Raw genomic sequence first — 16,041 nt, forward strand, 5'->3', positions numbered from 1 at the left:
ATCGCTTTCCATTGTAAATGTTTCTTGAATTATTGATTATTGATGGTTAATGTGTTGGCTTTGTTATGAAATTTCATGTTCGGAACCTTATTGAGATTTTAGCTCATTGAGCTTTGTGGAATTACCATGTGGTGTCATTTTCTGCTTTTGTTTTACTCTCACTGTGCAAATGTTGACCTGTAACAAAATTACATTTTTACCCCCGGTTACTTATTGAACTTCTAAAACATTACAATGATTTCACTGGCTCACGAGAGCAAAAATACGTACATCTGATTTCTGAACCATGACATCAATGAAATGAATTTTTGTGAAAACTATTTGATTACTGATTTTACTGGTTACTCACTGGGCTTTTAGCTCACCCCAAAAATGTTTTATTCCCCCCCACAGGGCTCAAGGCGAAGGAAGGGCTTGTTGTGCTTATTCACGTGACTGGATGGCTTATATCGTGTACAGTTTAAGTTTTGATCTATTTTATGTACGAGTTGGTCTTGTATAAATATTTGAAATTGATATGGATGTAAGTATACATTCCACGATTGGAATCAGTTTCCGCTGCATTTGTGACATGTAATTATTGGAGACTTGGATGTATGTTTGTGGACCATGTGATGTATATTTGAGATTTATATTGTAATTCATTTGAGGATTGTAGTGATCGACTGAGTCCCGGCGAGAGATGGGCAGGCGGCCCACCGAACCCTCTGGTTTGCCTTAGGGGGAGGTGGGGCCGTCACAGTTGGTATCAGAGCCTAGGCTTCAGATCTTTGTAGTGTATCCTAGGCTTGAAGTTTAGGATGCCGGACTGTGGGTTTGATTTGACTCTTGAGAGATTTGTGCGGGATGTCTTAACTTGATTGGTACAAGTGAGAATGTCGAGGACGACATTCTTTTAAGGAGGGGAGATTGTGACGCCCCGAAAAAAAAATGAGTTTGAGAACCCGGAAATTTTGTAATTTTCTAGGGTTTATTTTTTTTAATCGCCCGTTTTTCTACATTTTCTTGATTAGAAAAATTCCCCAGATAAAGTTTATGAGCAAAAATAGTTTAAAAATGATTTTCCTAGTATTGGAGAGTTTTTAGAAAATTAAGAATATATAACGGACGTGGGACCCACAAGTGCGAAAAGTTCGGAAAAATTCGGCCAATTAGGTTAAATTCCGGATACTGTGTAAAATTTATCGGGTGTTAAGGGATAAGTAGAGGATGTGAATTGATTGATGTGAGAGGAAAAAGAAAAGATAAGATTGCATTTATGGAGGTGACAAGTGTCACCATTGTATTGGAAATAGCTTATGACTTACTATTCATTTTCTTGACTTTTTGACCAATTGCTTAAATATATTAAAAATCACACAAAATTCATTCTTGTCTTCAACCTCTTGGCTGATTCTCTCTCTAGCAAAGAAGGAAGAAAAAACCTCTTCAAAGTTTGGCAATTATCTAGCTCAAATCCTCCAAAACACTTGCTTGATCTAGTTTCTACTCCATAAAACCTCTTCTTTTAGTGATAGTGAGTTGTTTGGTGAAGTTGTTTGGAAGCTTAAGGTGACAAGTAGCTCTCCCTCTTGTTTTGCTAAGGTAAGTGGTGGATGAACACCTCTCCTTCCTCTAATGATGTTCAATTCATGATTAGTGGTGTTATAAGATGCAATTTCATGGATTATTTCTTGAGTTTGGTTGAATTGGTGAAGTTTTATTATTTTTGGGGATTTTTCTGTTTTCATAGGGATATGATTGGGTGGTCATGTATGATGATTGGAAATGATGTTTAATGACTCTAGGAGGTGGAAAAAGTGATTAAGTGCAATCAATTTCTGTTTTGGAAGAAATTTCAGAAAATTAGGTTTTGTAGTTCTTCATTCTGCCCGAATTTATTTCACCATGTTAGAGGCCGAATTGGACTTTGCTCAAAACATGAAAGTTGTAGGTATTGATGAGTTTGAAGTGCCTGTAAAATTTCAGGTCATTTGGATTAGTGTAGAGTGAGATATGCCGATTTTACTGTTGCTGTTCTGGGTTGATCAGAATGCGAAAACTGCACTTGTATTTGGCCATTTTGACTGGAATTGCTTTGGATTTAGGTGTTGGTGTCTTCTGATGAAATGTAGCTGGATGTCTTAGCTACCATATGCCTTTGGAATTTCAGCATTTGGACCTGTATAGACTGAGTTATAGTAATTACAGCATTATGTGATTTGTAAACCTGTTTTTGGTGTTTCCGGTTGAGTATTTGGCACATTTGACCTAGTTGTGCTAGGATTTGGACTGAGTGGCCTTCTACATTGTTGTAGACCTATCTCTTATCTTCGAAACGGTGGGTCTTGGACCTTCTTCCGCCAATCATAACGCCTTTGGTACCATTACCGCAAAATGACGTCAAAACTGTTTTTCTGGTTTTGAGCTTAAGTTTCATTTCCGGATTTTTTTTCCCCCTAGCTTGACTTGCACTAGTATTACTTGGAGCTTGCTGAATGGCTATGGATGAACTTGTTGTTGTGTGTGTACCTTTGGGACTGGCTGAGGAAATAATGAAGCCATGATGGCTGGAAAAGTTAGCAAATGTAGGGGAAGTGCTGTCCGAACTTTTAAAGGATTTGTTTGCATTGAGTTTGTGATCTAAGACTTGGGTTTGAGCAAGGCAATGATACATGATGGATGATTTCTGAGCCATTGAGGTGAGTGACCTCAAACTATTTCTGAAGTTCTTTATGAACCGTTTCCTGCATTATTTACTTTTAAACTGTTTCCAAAAGTTACTTTTGAACTGTTTTCTTGCATATCATGCGTACTTGCATATGAGTGTCCCTTGGTTGCTGTAATTCTTGACTTATTGGCTTGTCATTATTAATTGAAAATGTGTTAAGTACTTTCGATGATTGTTAAAACGAGTTTTCTAGGCGAGTGTGTACTTTATCGCACTCGACCTAAATAAATATGAATTTTCAATGATTAATGATTAAATGCTAGTTGCGCATGATGTAAGCCTTTTGGCTGAACTGGCCACTGCCCTTCGTTACCGATCGACTCGAGCCAGAAGCGGACTCGGTCGGGCGATATGGTGACCCTGGGTGAATTTGGTATACTCGAGTATTACCTTGTAGTCCGGCTACGTCCGGATGGGTGGAGTCCGGCCAACGTCGGATGGGTGGAGTCCGGTCAACGTCCGGAAAAGGGGATGAACGAATAAAAAGATGAACGAGGGTTTATTTATAAAAATGAAAATTTCAAATAATTGGAGGAATAAGGGGAAATGTCAGGGGAACGAACAAATGAATAGCTCCATGTGAGCGGTATCCTTTTAATGAATATGTTACTATCGCTTTCCATTGTAAATGTTTCTTGAATTATTGATTATTGATGGTTAATGTGTTGGCTTTGTTATGAAATTTCATGTTCGGAACCTTATTGAGATTTTAGCTCATTGAGCTTTGTGGAATTACCATGTGGTGTCATTTTCTGCTTTTGTTTTACTCTCACTGTGCAAATGTTGACCTGTAACAAAATTACATTTTTACCCCCGGTTACTTATTGAACTTCTAAAACATTACAATGATTTCACTGGCTCACGAGAGCAAAAATACGTACATCTGATTTCTGAACCATGACATCAATGAAATGAATTTTTGTGAAAACTATTTGATTACTGATTTTACTGGTTACTCACTGGGCTTTTAGCTCACCCCAAAAATGTTTTATTCCCCCCCACAGGGCTCAAGGCGAAGGAAGGGCTTGTTGTGCTTATTCACGTGACTGGATGGCTTATATCGTGTACAGTTTAAGTTTGGATCTATTTTATGTACGAGTTGGTCTTGTATAAATATTTGAAATTGATATGGATGTAAGTATACATTCCACGATTGGAATCAGTTTCCGCTGCATTTGTGACATGTAATTATTGGAGACTTGGATGTATGTTTGTGGACCATGTGATGTATATTTGAGATTTATATTGTAATTCATTTGAGGATTGTAGTGATCGACTGAGTCCCGGCGAGAGATGGGCAGGCGGCCCACCGAACCCTCTGGTTTGCCTTAGGGGGAGGTGGGGCCGTCACAGTTGGTATCAGAGCCTAGGCTTCAGATCTTTGTAGTGTATCCTAGGCTTGAAGTTTAGGATGCCGGACTGTGGGTTTGATTTGACTCTTGAGAGATTTGTGCGGGATGTCTTAACTTGATTGGTACAAGTGAGAATGTCGAGGACGACATTCTTTTAAGGAGGGGAGATTGTGACGCCCCGAAAAAAAAATGAGTTTGAGAACCCGGAAATTTTGTAATTTTCTAGGGTTTATTTTTTTTAATCGCCCGTTTTTCTACATTTTCTTGATTAGAAAAATTCCCCAGATAAAGTTTATGAGCAAAAATAGTTTAAAAATGATTTTCCTAGTATTGGAGAGTTTTTAGAAAATTAAGAATATATAACGGACGTGGGACCCACAAGTGCGAAAAGTTCGGAAAAATTCGGCCAATTAGGTTAAATTCCGGATACTGTGTAAAATTTATCGGGTGTTAAGGGATAAGTAGAGGATGTGAATTGATTGATGTGAGAGGAAAAAGAAAAGATAAGATTGCATTTATGGAGGTGACAAGTGTCACCATTGTATTGGAAATAGCTTATGACTTACTATTCATTTTCTTGACTTTTTGACCAATTGCTTAAATATATTAAAAATCACACAAAATTCATTCTTGTCTTCAACCTCTTGGCTGATTCTCTCTCTAGCAAAGAAGGAAGAAAAAACCTCTTCAAAGTTTGGCAATTATCTAGCTCAAATCCTCCAAAACACTTGCTTGATCTAGTTTCTACTCCATAAAACCTCTTCTTTTAGTGATAGTGAGTTGTTTGGTGAAGTTGTTTGGAAGCTTAAGGTGACAAGTAGCTCTCCCTCTTGTTTTGCTAAGGTAAGTGGTGGATGAACACCTCTCCTTCCTCTAATGATGTTCAATTCATGATTAGTGGTGTTATAAGATGCAATTTCATGGATTATTTCTTGAGTTTGGTTGAATTGGTGAAGTTTTATTATTTTTGGGGATTTTTCTGTTTTCATAGGGATATGATTGGGTGGTCATGTATGATGATTGGAAATGATGTTTAATGACTCTAGGAGGTGGAAAAAGTGATTAAGTGCAATCAATTTCTGTTTTGGAAGAAATTTCAGAAAATTAGGTTTTGTAGTTCTTCATTCTGCCCGAATTTATTTCACCATGTTAGAGGCCGAATTGGACTTTGCTCAAAACATGAAAGTTGTAGGTATTGATGAGTTTGAAGTGCCTGTAAAATTTCAGGTCATTTGGATTAGTGTAGAGTGAGATATGCCGATTTTACTGTTGCTGTTCTGGGTTGATCAGAATGCGAAAACTGCACTTGTATTTGGCCATTTTGACTGGAATTGCTTTGGATTTAGGTGTTGGTGTCTTCTGATGAAATGTAGCTGGATGTCTTAGCTACCATATGCCTTTGGAATTTCAGCATTTGGACCTGTATAGACTGAGTTATAGTAATTACAGCATTATGTGATTTGTAAACCTGTTTTTGGTGTTTCCGGTTGAGTATTTGGCACATTTGACCTAGTTGTGCTAGGATTTGGACTGAGTGGCCTTCTACATTGTTGTAGACCTATCTCTTATCTTCGAAACGGTGGGTCTTGGACCTTCTTCCGCCAATCATAACGCCTTTGGTACCATTACCGCAAAATGACGTCAAAACTGTTTTTCTGGTTTTGAGCTTAAGTTTCATTTCCGGATTTTTTTTCCCCCTAGCTTGACTTGCACTAGTATTACTTGGAGCTTGCTGAATGGCTATGGATGAACTTGTTGTTGTGTGTGTACCTTTGGGACTGGCTGAGGAAATAATGAAGCCATGATGGCTGGAAAAGTTAGCAAATGTAGGGGAAGTGCTGTCCGAACTTTTAAAGGATTTGTTTGCATTGAGTTTGTGATCTAAGACTTGGGTTTGAGCAAGGCAATGATACATGATGGATGATTTCTGAGCCATTGAGGTGAGTGACCTCAAACTATTTCTGAAGTTCTTTATGAACCGTTTCCTGCATTATTTACTTTTAAACTGTTTCCAAAAGTTACTTTTGAACTGTTTTCTTGCATATCATGCGTACTTGCATATGAGTGTCCCTTGGTTGCTGTAATTCTTGACTTATTGGCTTGTCATTATTAATTGAAAATGTGTTAAGTACTTTCGATGATTGTTAAAACGAGTTTTCTAGGCGAGTGTGTACTTTATCGCACTCGACCTAAATAAATATGAATTTTCAATGATTAATGATTAAATGCTAGTTGCGCATGATGTAAGCCTTTTGGCTGAACTGGCCACTGCCCTTCGTTACCGATCGACTCGAGCCAGAAGCGGACTCGGTCGGGCGATATGGTGACCCTGGGTGAATTTGGTATACTCGAGTATTACCTTGTAGTCCGGCTACGTCCGGATGGGTGGAGTCCGGCCAACGTCGGATGGGTGGAGTCCGGTCAACGTCCGGAAAAGGGGATGAACGAATAAAAAGATGAACGAGGGTTTATTTATAAAAATGAAATTTTCAAATAATTGGAGGAATAAGGGGAAATGTCAGGGGAACGAACAAATGAATAGCTCCATGTGAGCGGTATCCTTTTAATGAATATGTTACTATCGCTTTCCATTGTAAATGTTTCTTGAATTATTGATTATTGATGGTTAATGTGTTGGCTTTGTTATGAAATTTCATGTTCGGAACCTTATTGAGATTTTAGCTCATTGAGCTTTGTGGAATTACCATGTGGTGTCATTTTCTGCTTTTGTTTTACTCTCACTGTGCAAATGTTGACCTGTAACAAAATTACATTTTTACCCCCGGTTACTTATTGAACTTCTAAAACATTACAATGATTTCACTGGCTCACGAGAGCAAAAATACGTACATCTGATTTCTGAACCATGACATCAATGAAATGAATTTTTGTGAAAACTATTTGATTACTGATTTTACTGGTTACTCACTGGGCTTTTAGCTCACCCCAAAAATGTTTTATTCCCCCCCACAGGGCTCAAGGCGAAGGAAGGGCTTGTTGTGCTTATTCACGTGACTGGATGGCTTATATCGTGTACAGTTTAAGTTTTGATCTATTTTATGTACGAGTTGGTCTTGTATAAATATTTGAAATTGATATGGATGTAAGTATACATTCCACGATTGGAATCAGTTTCCGCTGCATTTGTGACATGTAATTATTGGAGACTTGGATGTATGTTTGTGGACCATGTGATGTATATTTGAGATTTATATTGTAATTCATTTGAGGATTGTAGTGATCGACTGAGTCCCGGCGAGAGATGGGCAGGCGGCCCACCGAACCCTCTGGTTTGCCTTAGGGGGAGGTGGGGCCGTCACAGTTGGTATCAGAGCCTAGGCTTCAGATCTTTGTAGTGTATCCTAGGCTTGAAGTTTAGGATGCCGGACTGTGGGTTTGATTTGACTCTTGAGAGATTTGTGCGGGATGTCTTAACTTGATTGGTACAAGTGAGAATGTCGAGGACGACATTCTTTTAAGGAGGGGAGATTGTGACGCCCCGAAAAAAAAATGAGTTTGAGAACCCGGAAATTTTGTAATTTTCTAGGGTTTATTTTTTTTAATCGCCCGTTTTTCTACATTTTCTTGATTAGAAAAATTCCCCAGATAAAGTTTATGAGCAAAAATAGTTTAAAAATGATTTTCCTAGTATTGGAGAGTTTTTAGAAAATTAAGAATATATAACGGACGTGGGACCCACAAGTGCGAAAAGTTCGGAAAAATTCGGCCAATTAGGTTAAATTCCGGATACTGTGTAAAATTTATCGGGTGTTAAGGGATAAGTAGAGGATGTGAATTGATTGATGTGAGAGGAAAAAGAAAAGATAAGATTGCATTTATGGAGGTGACAAGTGTCACCATTGTATTGGAAATAGCTTATGACTTACTATTCATTTTCTTGACTTTTTGACCAATTGCTTAAATATATTAAAAATCACACAAAATTCATTCTTGTCTTCAACCTCTTGGCTGATTCTCTCTCTAGCAAAGAAGGAAGAAAAAACCTCTTCAAAGTTTGGCAATTATCTAGCTCAAATCCTCCAAAACACTTGCTTGATCTAGTTTCTACTCCATAAAACCTCTTCTTTTAGTGATAGTGAGTTGTTTGGTGAAGTTGTTTGGAAGCTTAAGGTGACAAGTAGCTCTCCCTCTTGTTTTGCTAAGGTAAGTGGTGGATGAACACCTCTCCTTCCTCTAATGATGTTCAATTCATGATTAGTGGTGTTATAAGATGCAATTTCATGGATTATTTCTTGAGTTTGGTTGAATTGGTGAAGTTTTATTATTTTTGGGGATTTTTCTGTTTTCATAGGGATATGATTGGGTGGTCATGTATGATGATTGGAAATGATGTTTAATGACTCTAGGAGGTGGAAAAAGTGATTAAGTGCAATCAATTTCTGTTTTGGAAGAAATTTCAGAAAATTAGGTTTTGTAGTTCTTCATTCTGCCCGAATTTATTTCACCATGTTAGAGGCCGAATTGGACTTTGCTCAAAACATGAAAGTTGTAGGTATTGATGAGTTTGAAGTGCCTGTAAAATTTCAGGTCATTTGGATTAGTGTAGAGTGAGATATGCCGATTTTACTGTTGCTGTTCTGGGTTGATCAGAATGCGAAAACTGCACTTGTATTTGGCCATTTTGACTGGAATTGCTTTGGATTTAGGTGTTGGTGTCTTCTGATGAAATGTAGCTGGATGTCTTAGCTACCATATGCCTTTGGAATTTCAGCATTTGGACCTGTATAGACTGAGTTATAGTAATTACAGCATTATGTGATTTGTAAACCTGTTTTTGGTGTTTCCGGTTGAGTATTTGGCACATTTGACCTAGTTGTGCTAGGATTTGGACTGAGTGGCCTTCTACATTGTTGTAGACCTATCTCTTATCTTCGAAACGGTGGGTCTTGGACCTTCTTCCGCCAATCATAACGCCTTTGGTACCATTACCGCAAAATGACGTCAAAACTGTTTTTCTGGTTTTGAGCTTAAGTTTCATTTCCGGATTTTTTTTCCCCCTAGCTTGACTTGCACTAGTATTACTTGGAGCTTGCTGAATGGCTATGGATGAACTTGTTGTTGTGTGTGTACCTTTGGGACTGGCTGAGGAAATAATGAAGCCATGATGGCTGGAAAAGTTAGCAAATGTAGGGGAAGTGCTGTCCGAACTTTTAAAGGATTTGTTTGCATTGAGTTTGTGATCTAAGACTTGGGTTTGAGCAAGGCAATGATACATGATGGATGATTTCTGAGCCATTGAGGTGAGTGACCTCAAACTATTTCTGAAGTTCTTTATGAACCGTTTCCTGCATTATTTACTTTTAAACTGTTTCCAAAAGTTACTTTTGAACTGTTTTCTTGCATATCATGCGTACTTGCATATGAGTGTCCCTTGGTTGCTGTAATTCTTGACTTATTGGCTTGTCATTATTAATTGAAAATGTGTTAAGTACTTTCGATGATTGTTAAAACGAGTTTTCTAGGCGAGTGTGTACTTTATCGCACTCGACCTAAATAAATATGAATTTTCAATGATTAATGATTAAATGCTAGTTGCGCATGATGTAAGCCTTTTGGCTGAACTGGCCACTGCCCTTCGTTACCGATCGACTCGAGCCAGAAGCGGACTCGGTCGGGCGATATGGTGACCCTGGGTGAATTTGGTATACTCGAGTATTACCTTGTAGTCCGGCTACGTCCGGATGGGTGGAGTCCGGCCAACGTCGGATGGGTGGAGTCCGGTCAACGTCCGGAAAAGGGGATGAACGAATAAAAAGATGAACGAGGGTTTATTTATAAAAATGAAAATTTCAAATAATTGGAGGAATAAGGGGAAATGTCAGGGGAACGAACAAATGAATAGCTCCATGTGAGCGGTATCCTTTTAATGAATATGTTACTATCGCTTTCCATTGTAAATGTTTCTTGAATTATTGATTATTGATGGTTAATGTGTTGGCTTTGTTATGAAATTTCATGTTCGGAACCTTATTGAGATTTTAGCTCATTGAGCTTTGTGGAATTACCATGTGGTGTCATTTTCTGCTTTTGTTTTACTCTCACTGTGCAAATGTTGACCTGTAACAAAATTACATTTTTACCCCCGGTTACTTATTGAACTTCTAAAACATTACAATGATTTCACTGGCTCACGAGAGCAAAAATACGTACATCTGATTTCTGAACCATGACATCAATGAAATGAATTTTTGTGAAAACTATTTGATTACTGATTTTACTGGTTACTCACTGGGCTTTTAGCTCACCCCAAAAATGTTTTATTCCCCCCCACAGGGCTCAAGGCGAAGGAAGGGCTTGTTGTGCTTATTCACGTGACTGGATGGCTTATATCGTGTACAGTTTAAGTTTGGATCTATTTTATGTACGAGTTGGTCTTGTATAAATATTTGAAATTGATATGGATGTAAGTATACATTCCACGATTGGAATCAGTTTCCGCTGCATTTGTGACATGTAATTATTGGAGACTTGGATGTATGTTTGTGGACCATGTGATGTATATTTGAGATTTATATTGTAATTCATTTGAGGATTGTAGTGATCGACTGAGTCCCGGCGAGAGATGGGCAGGCGGCCCACCGAACCCTCTGGTTTGCCTTAGGGGGAGGTGGGGCCGTCACAGTTGGTATCAGAGCCTAGGCTTCAGATCTTTGTAGTGTATCCTAGGCTTGAAGTTTAGGATGCCGGACTGTGGGTTTGATTTGACTCTTGAGAGATTTGTGCGGGATGTCTTAACTTGATTGGTACAAGTGAGAATGTCGAGGACGACATTCTTTTAAGGAGGGGAGATTGTGACGCCCCGAAAAAAAAATGAGTTTGAGAACCCGGAAATTTTGTAATTTTCTAGGGTTTATTTTTTTTAATCGCCCGTTTTTCTACATTTTCTTGATTAGAAAAATTCCCCAGATAAAGTTTATGAGCAAAAATAGTTTAAAAATGATTTTCCTAGTATTGGAGAGTTTTTAGAAAATTAAGAATATATAACGGACGTGGGACCCACAAGTGCGAAAAGTTCGGAAAAATTCGGCCAATTAGGTTAAATTCCGGATACTGTGTAAAATTTATCGGGTGTTAAGGGATAAGTAGAGGATGTGAATTGATTGATGTGAGAGGAAAAAGAAAAGATAAGATTGCATTTATGGAGGTGACAAGTGTCACCATTGTATTGGAAATAGCTTATGACTTACTATTCATTTTCTTGACTTTTTGACCAATTGCTTAAATATATTAAAAATCACACAAAATTCATTCTTGTCTTCAACCTCTTGGCTGATTCTCTCTCTAGCAAAGAAGGAAGAAAAAACCTCTTCAAAGTTTGGCAATTATCTAGCTCAAATCCTCCAAAACACTTGCTTGATCTAGTTTCTACTCCATAAAACCTCTTCTTTTAGTGATAGTGAGTTGTTTGGTGAAGTTGTTTGGAAGCTTAAGGTGACAAGTAGCTCTCCCTCTTGTTTTGCTAAGGTAAGTGGTGGATGAACACCTCTCCTTCCTCTAATGATGTTCAATTCATGATTAGTGGTGTTATAAGATGCAATTTCATGGATTATTTCTTGAGTTTGGTTGAATTGGTGAAGTTTTATTATTTTTGGGGATTTTTCTGTTTTCATAGGGATATGATTGGGTGGTCATGTATGATGATTGGAAATGATGTTTAATGACTCTAGGAGGTGGAAAAAGTGATTAAGTGCAATCAATTTCTGTTTTGGAAGAAATTTCAGAAAATTAGGTTTTGTAGTTCTTCATTCTGCCCGAATTTATTTCACCATGTTAGAGGCCGAATTGGACTTTGCTCAAAACATGAAAGTTGTAGGTATTGATGAGTTTGAAGTGCCTGTAAAATTTCAGGTCATTTGGATTAGTGTAGAGTGAGATATGCCGATTTTACTGTTGCTGTTCTGGGTTGATCAGAATGCGAAAACTGCACTTGTATTTGGCCATTTTGACTGGAATTGCTTTGGATTTAGGTGTTGGTGTCTTCTGATGAAATGTAGCTGGATGTCTTAGCTACCATATGCCTTTGGAATTTCAGCATTTGGACCTGTATAGACTGAGTTATAGTAATTACAGCATTATGTGATTTGTAAACCTGTTTTTGGTGTTTCCGGTTGAGTATTTGGCACATTTGACCTAGTTGTGCTAGGATTTGGACTGAGTGGCCTTCTACATTGTTGTAGACCTATCTCTTATCTTCGAAACGGTGGGTCTTGGACCTTCTTCCGCCAATCATAACGCCTTTGGTACCATTACCGCAAAATGACGTCAAAACTGTTTTTCTGGTTTTGAGCTTAAGTTTCATTTCCGGATTTTTTTTCCCCCTAGCTTGACTTGCACTAGTATTACTTGGAGCTTGCTGAATGGCTATGTGGGCACTGCACTAAGAAAATCAGGAAAATTAACGAACACAAGAAAAAGAAAAGAGAAAAATAGTCAAGAAAAAAGAACTATTTTTTTATTCACTCAAATGAACTTGAGTTCTCTATATTAGATACAAGAGAGGGTGACCCCTATTTATAGGGGAGTATAGAAGAGTTCAAGGTACATCAACTAACTATAATTCTTATCAGAATAGTAATAAATTGTTATTATTTAAGGGATGAGATGAATGTGATAGATATCCATAATTATTTGATTATTTCATAATAATTTTCTTTTTATAACAGTTTGTTAGTGAAAAACTTTAGAAGCACTGAAGCACTTCCTTATTTTACAAGTAAATATAATCAAGATTCCTAAGTTGGCTAGAGCAATTTTATTTCATCAATGCAGTAAATTTTTACATTTCAATTTTGTTATTTGGTTGTACAAACCAATTCCTTAACGATGCACACTGTCCTTAGAAACATAAGTAATAATTATGTTTACATCATTTTAATATGGTTCGCTAGTGAAAAGTGAAATTAGAAATAGTGACACATTTTCTAATTTTAAAGGTATATTTATCTGAGTTGGCCAATATGTGAGAGCCCGTAAAACCCTAATTATTTTTCCTAGGGTTATTTCCCCTTTAATTGCATAACTTTGCATTTTCTGGCTTAGAAATATTTTTTGAGAGGATTTTATGAGCAATTATAGTTTTAAGATGATTTTTCTAGCATTGGCGAGTTTTTAGAAAATTAAGGATAAATAATGGACGTGGGACCCACTAGTGCGAAAAGTTCGGAAAAATTCGGCCAATAAGGTTAAGTTTCGGATACTGTTATAAATTTATCGGGTGTTAAGAGATAAGTAGTGTGTGTGAAGTGATTGATGTGAGAGAGAAAAGAAATGATAAGATTGCATTTAATGTAGTGCCACTTGTCACCATGTCATTAGTCTTACTTTAAGAGTTACTATTCACCTTTTGACATTTTTTGACTTTTGACCCAAATAAGTAAATATCTTCAAAAAATTCACCAAAAATTCTCTCATTTTCTTCCTCCATGGCCGGCCCTCCCTAAGCAAGAAGAAAGACAAAACTCTTCAATATTCTAGCCAACTCCAAGCTCAAATCAACTAAACCACTTGCTTAACTTAGTTTTTACTCCATAAATTTCTTCCTTCTAGTGCTAGCAAGTTGTTTGGTGAACTTTGTTTGAAGAGCAAAGGTGTCCTACATCCCTCTTTCTCTTGATTTCTTGGCAAGTGTTGCTTGAACACCCTACTACCTCTAATAATGGTCATATGATGCTTAGAAGTGGCATGAGTGTGTGAAAATGTGATTTATTTCTTGATTTGGCTTGTTATGGTGAAGTTTTTATTTTATTGGGAATTTTTCTGGTTTAATATGATCTTGATGTTGGGGGCTTGTATGATGAATTGTAATGGTTGGAAATGGCTCTAGTGGATGTCAAATGTGGTTAAATGCAACTAATTTTGGATTTGGATGGAAAATTGGAAAGTTAGGGTTCTTGAAGCCCCAATTCTGTCCGGTTTTAGATCACTATGTTAGAGGCCGAATTTGACTTTGCTCAAAACATGAAAGTTGTAGGTATTGATGAGGTTGATGTTCCTACAAAATTTCAGGTCATTTGGATTAATGTAGAATGAGTTATGACGAAATTACTGTAGCTGTTCTGCTTTGAGCAGAATGCGAAAACTGCGATAGTAATTGGCTATTTTGACTGGAATTGGTTTGGATTTTGGAGTTGGTGTCTTCTTATGAAATGTAGCTGAGTGTCTTAGCTAACATATGCCTTTGGAATTTCGGCATTTGGACTTGTAAGGACTGAGATATACCGATTACAGTTTTTTGTGTTTTGCGAACCTGTTTTAGGAATTCTGGGTTAGTATTTGGCATTTTCGACCTAGTTAAGCTAGGAACTGGATTGAGTGGTCTTCTACATTATTGTAGCCCTGTTCCATAGCTTCGAAACGGTGGGTCTTACACCCCCAACCGATATTCGTAATGAGAGTTGTGCCATTACCGCATAATGAGTGTAAAACAGTTTTCTATATGGGGGCCATGGCTAAGGCCATTTTCGAATTTCTGGTTTGCTATTATGCACACTTATGTATATGAAACCCTATTGGGGTTGTGTTTAGCGTTGCTATATGACTCGTTATCGAGTCTCATTGTATGTGTTATATGTTCTAGGGCTTGAAGGTAGTGCACGACGGCTTGGTGATCGTGGTACATGAAATACCACTTACTTACTTGGTGAGTATACTACTCACTTACTTGTTATAATGTGGCTTTGTGCTATGTGTATTTGATGCCTTGAAGGCTTATTTGGTTATTGGAAATGATTGAGGTGAGGGTGTACTTGATCGCCCTCACCCCTCATGACTTTATTCGTGGCTATTGATTGTTTTACTGAAATACTGCACTGGATATATGAAATACTGCATTCCATTCATGGAAACTAATTTGGTGTCGTTGGACGAGTATCCAATGGCTTTACTGCATTTATGAGCTCAACCCCGCATGGTAGTTAATTGGATCGAGCCGGCGAGGGCTTGGTCGTGAAAATTATCATGCCACGGGGACTGTACTGGGGAACCTTGTGGTAATGAGACCCTTGGTTCCGGTAAACTCGAGTATTACCAAAAATATTACTGAATGGAGTGCGGGCCCGGTTGGGGTATGATAGGTGGAAGGAATGGAAGTAAAGTGTAGTCTACGGTTTGGTACTTTTAACATTGACGGAGGGTCAATGGGGTTGGATCAAGATTACAAGCGTGGAATTGGGCTCTTGAGAGCCGACCGTATCCTTTTACTGTTTTGCTTCATTGCTTATTTGTGCACTTTAAATGAAGGTTCATTCTTATATGACTTTGATTGCTTATTGGGTGGTATACCACTGGGCTTTGGCTCATTCCGTGTTATTTGTTTTCCTTACAGGGATATAATTGCTTTTGAAAATGGACTGGATAGTCAATTGCCATACCGAGCTTGTAAATGTCTTTTGTATAGCTCTTGAAGTGAAACCCTAATGTATAACGGGTTCATTTCCTTTTGATAGGCAAATCGAATGTGTACTCCTTAATGAATAGTTTTGGCATGCCATTATGGTTGTAAATGTTGATTTCCGTTGTATATATATGCTTGGCTATGATTTAGATAAATTTCGGCTTCCGGTTTTTCTTTCGTTTTATTTTATTTCGTGTTTTGACTTGTTTGCGCGCGATGTTATGTTCCGGAACGTTTTAGATTGACGTAAACCGTACCGTTAGTCCTGGCGAGAGCTGGGCAGGCAGTCCGCTAACCCCTTTGGTTCGCCTTAGGGGAAGGTGGGGCTGTCACAGGTGGTATCAGAGCCTAGGTTTGAATTAGCCTGGGTGTAATAGAAGTGCTCGACTTGAGGGTTTTATTGATTATGGGTTTTAAGGTTATTCATGTTATTTATTCCTTTGCTATAGGATGGATGCCAGTGGTGACCCGAGTGACCGTCCGGCAGGAGATCGTCCTCATAGCACGTTGCCGCCGATTAAGTATCAACTTAGGCAGAAGGGGGCCGTGGTCCGTTCGAGCCCGGC

At 38.0% G+C, this 16,041-nt stretch overlaps 1 pseudogene; it reads left to right on the forward strand.

The window, feature by feature from the left end:
• Window positions 1-16,041, forward strand: part of LOC113714091 (flotillin-like protein 3) — a 100,136-nt pseudogene that overhangs the window by 9,275 nt on the left and 74,820 nt on the right.

This window comes from Coffea arabica, chromosome 10c, assembly GCF_036785885.1.
Source record: "Coffea arabica cultivar ET-39 chromosome 10c, Coffea Arabica ET-39 HiFi, whole genome shotgun sequence".
In the NCBI taxonomy this organism is placed as follows: Eukaryota; Viridiplantae; Streptophyta; class Magnoliopsida; order Gentianales; family Rubiaceae; genus Coffea; species Coffea arabica.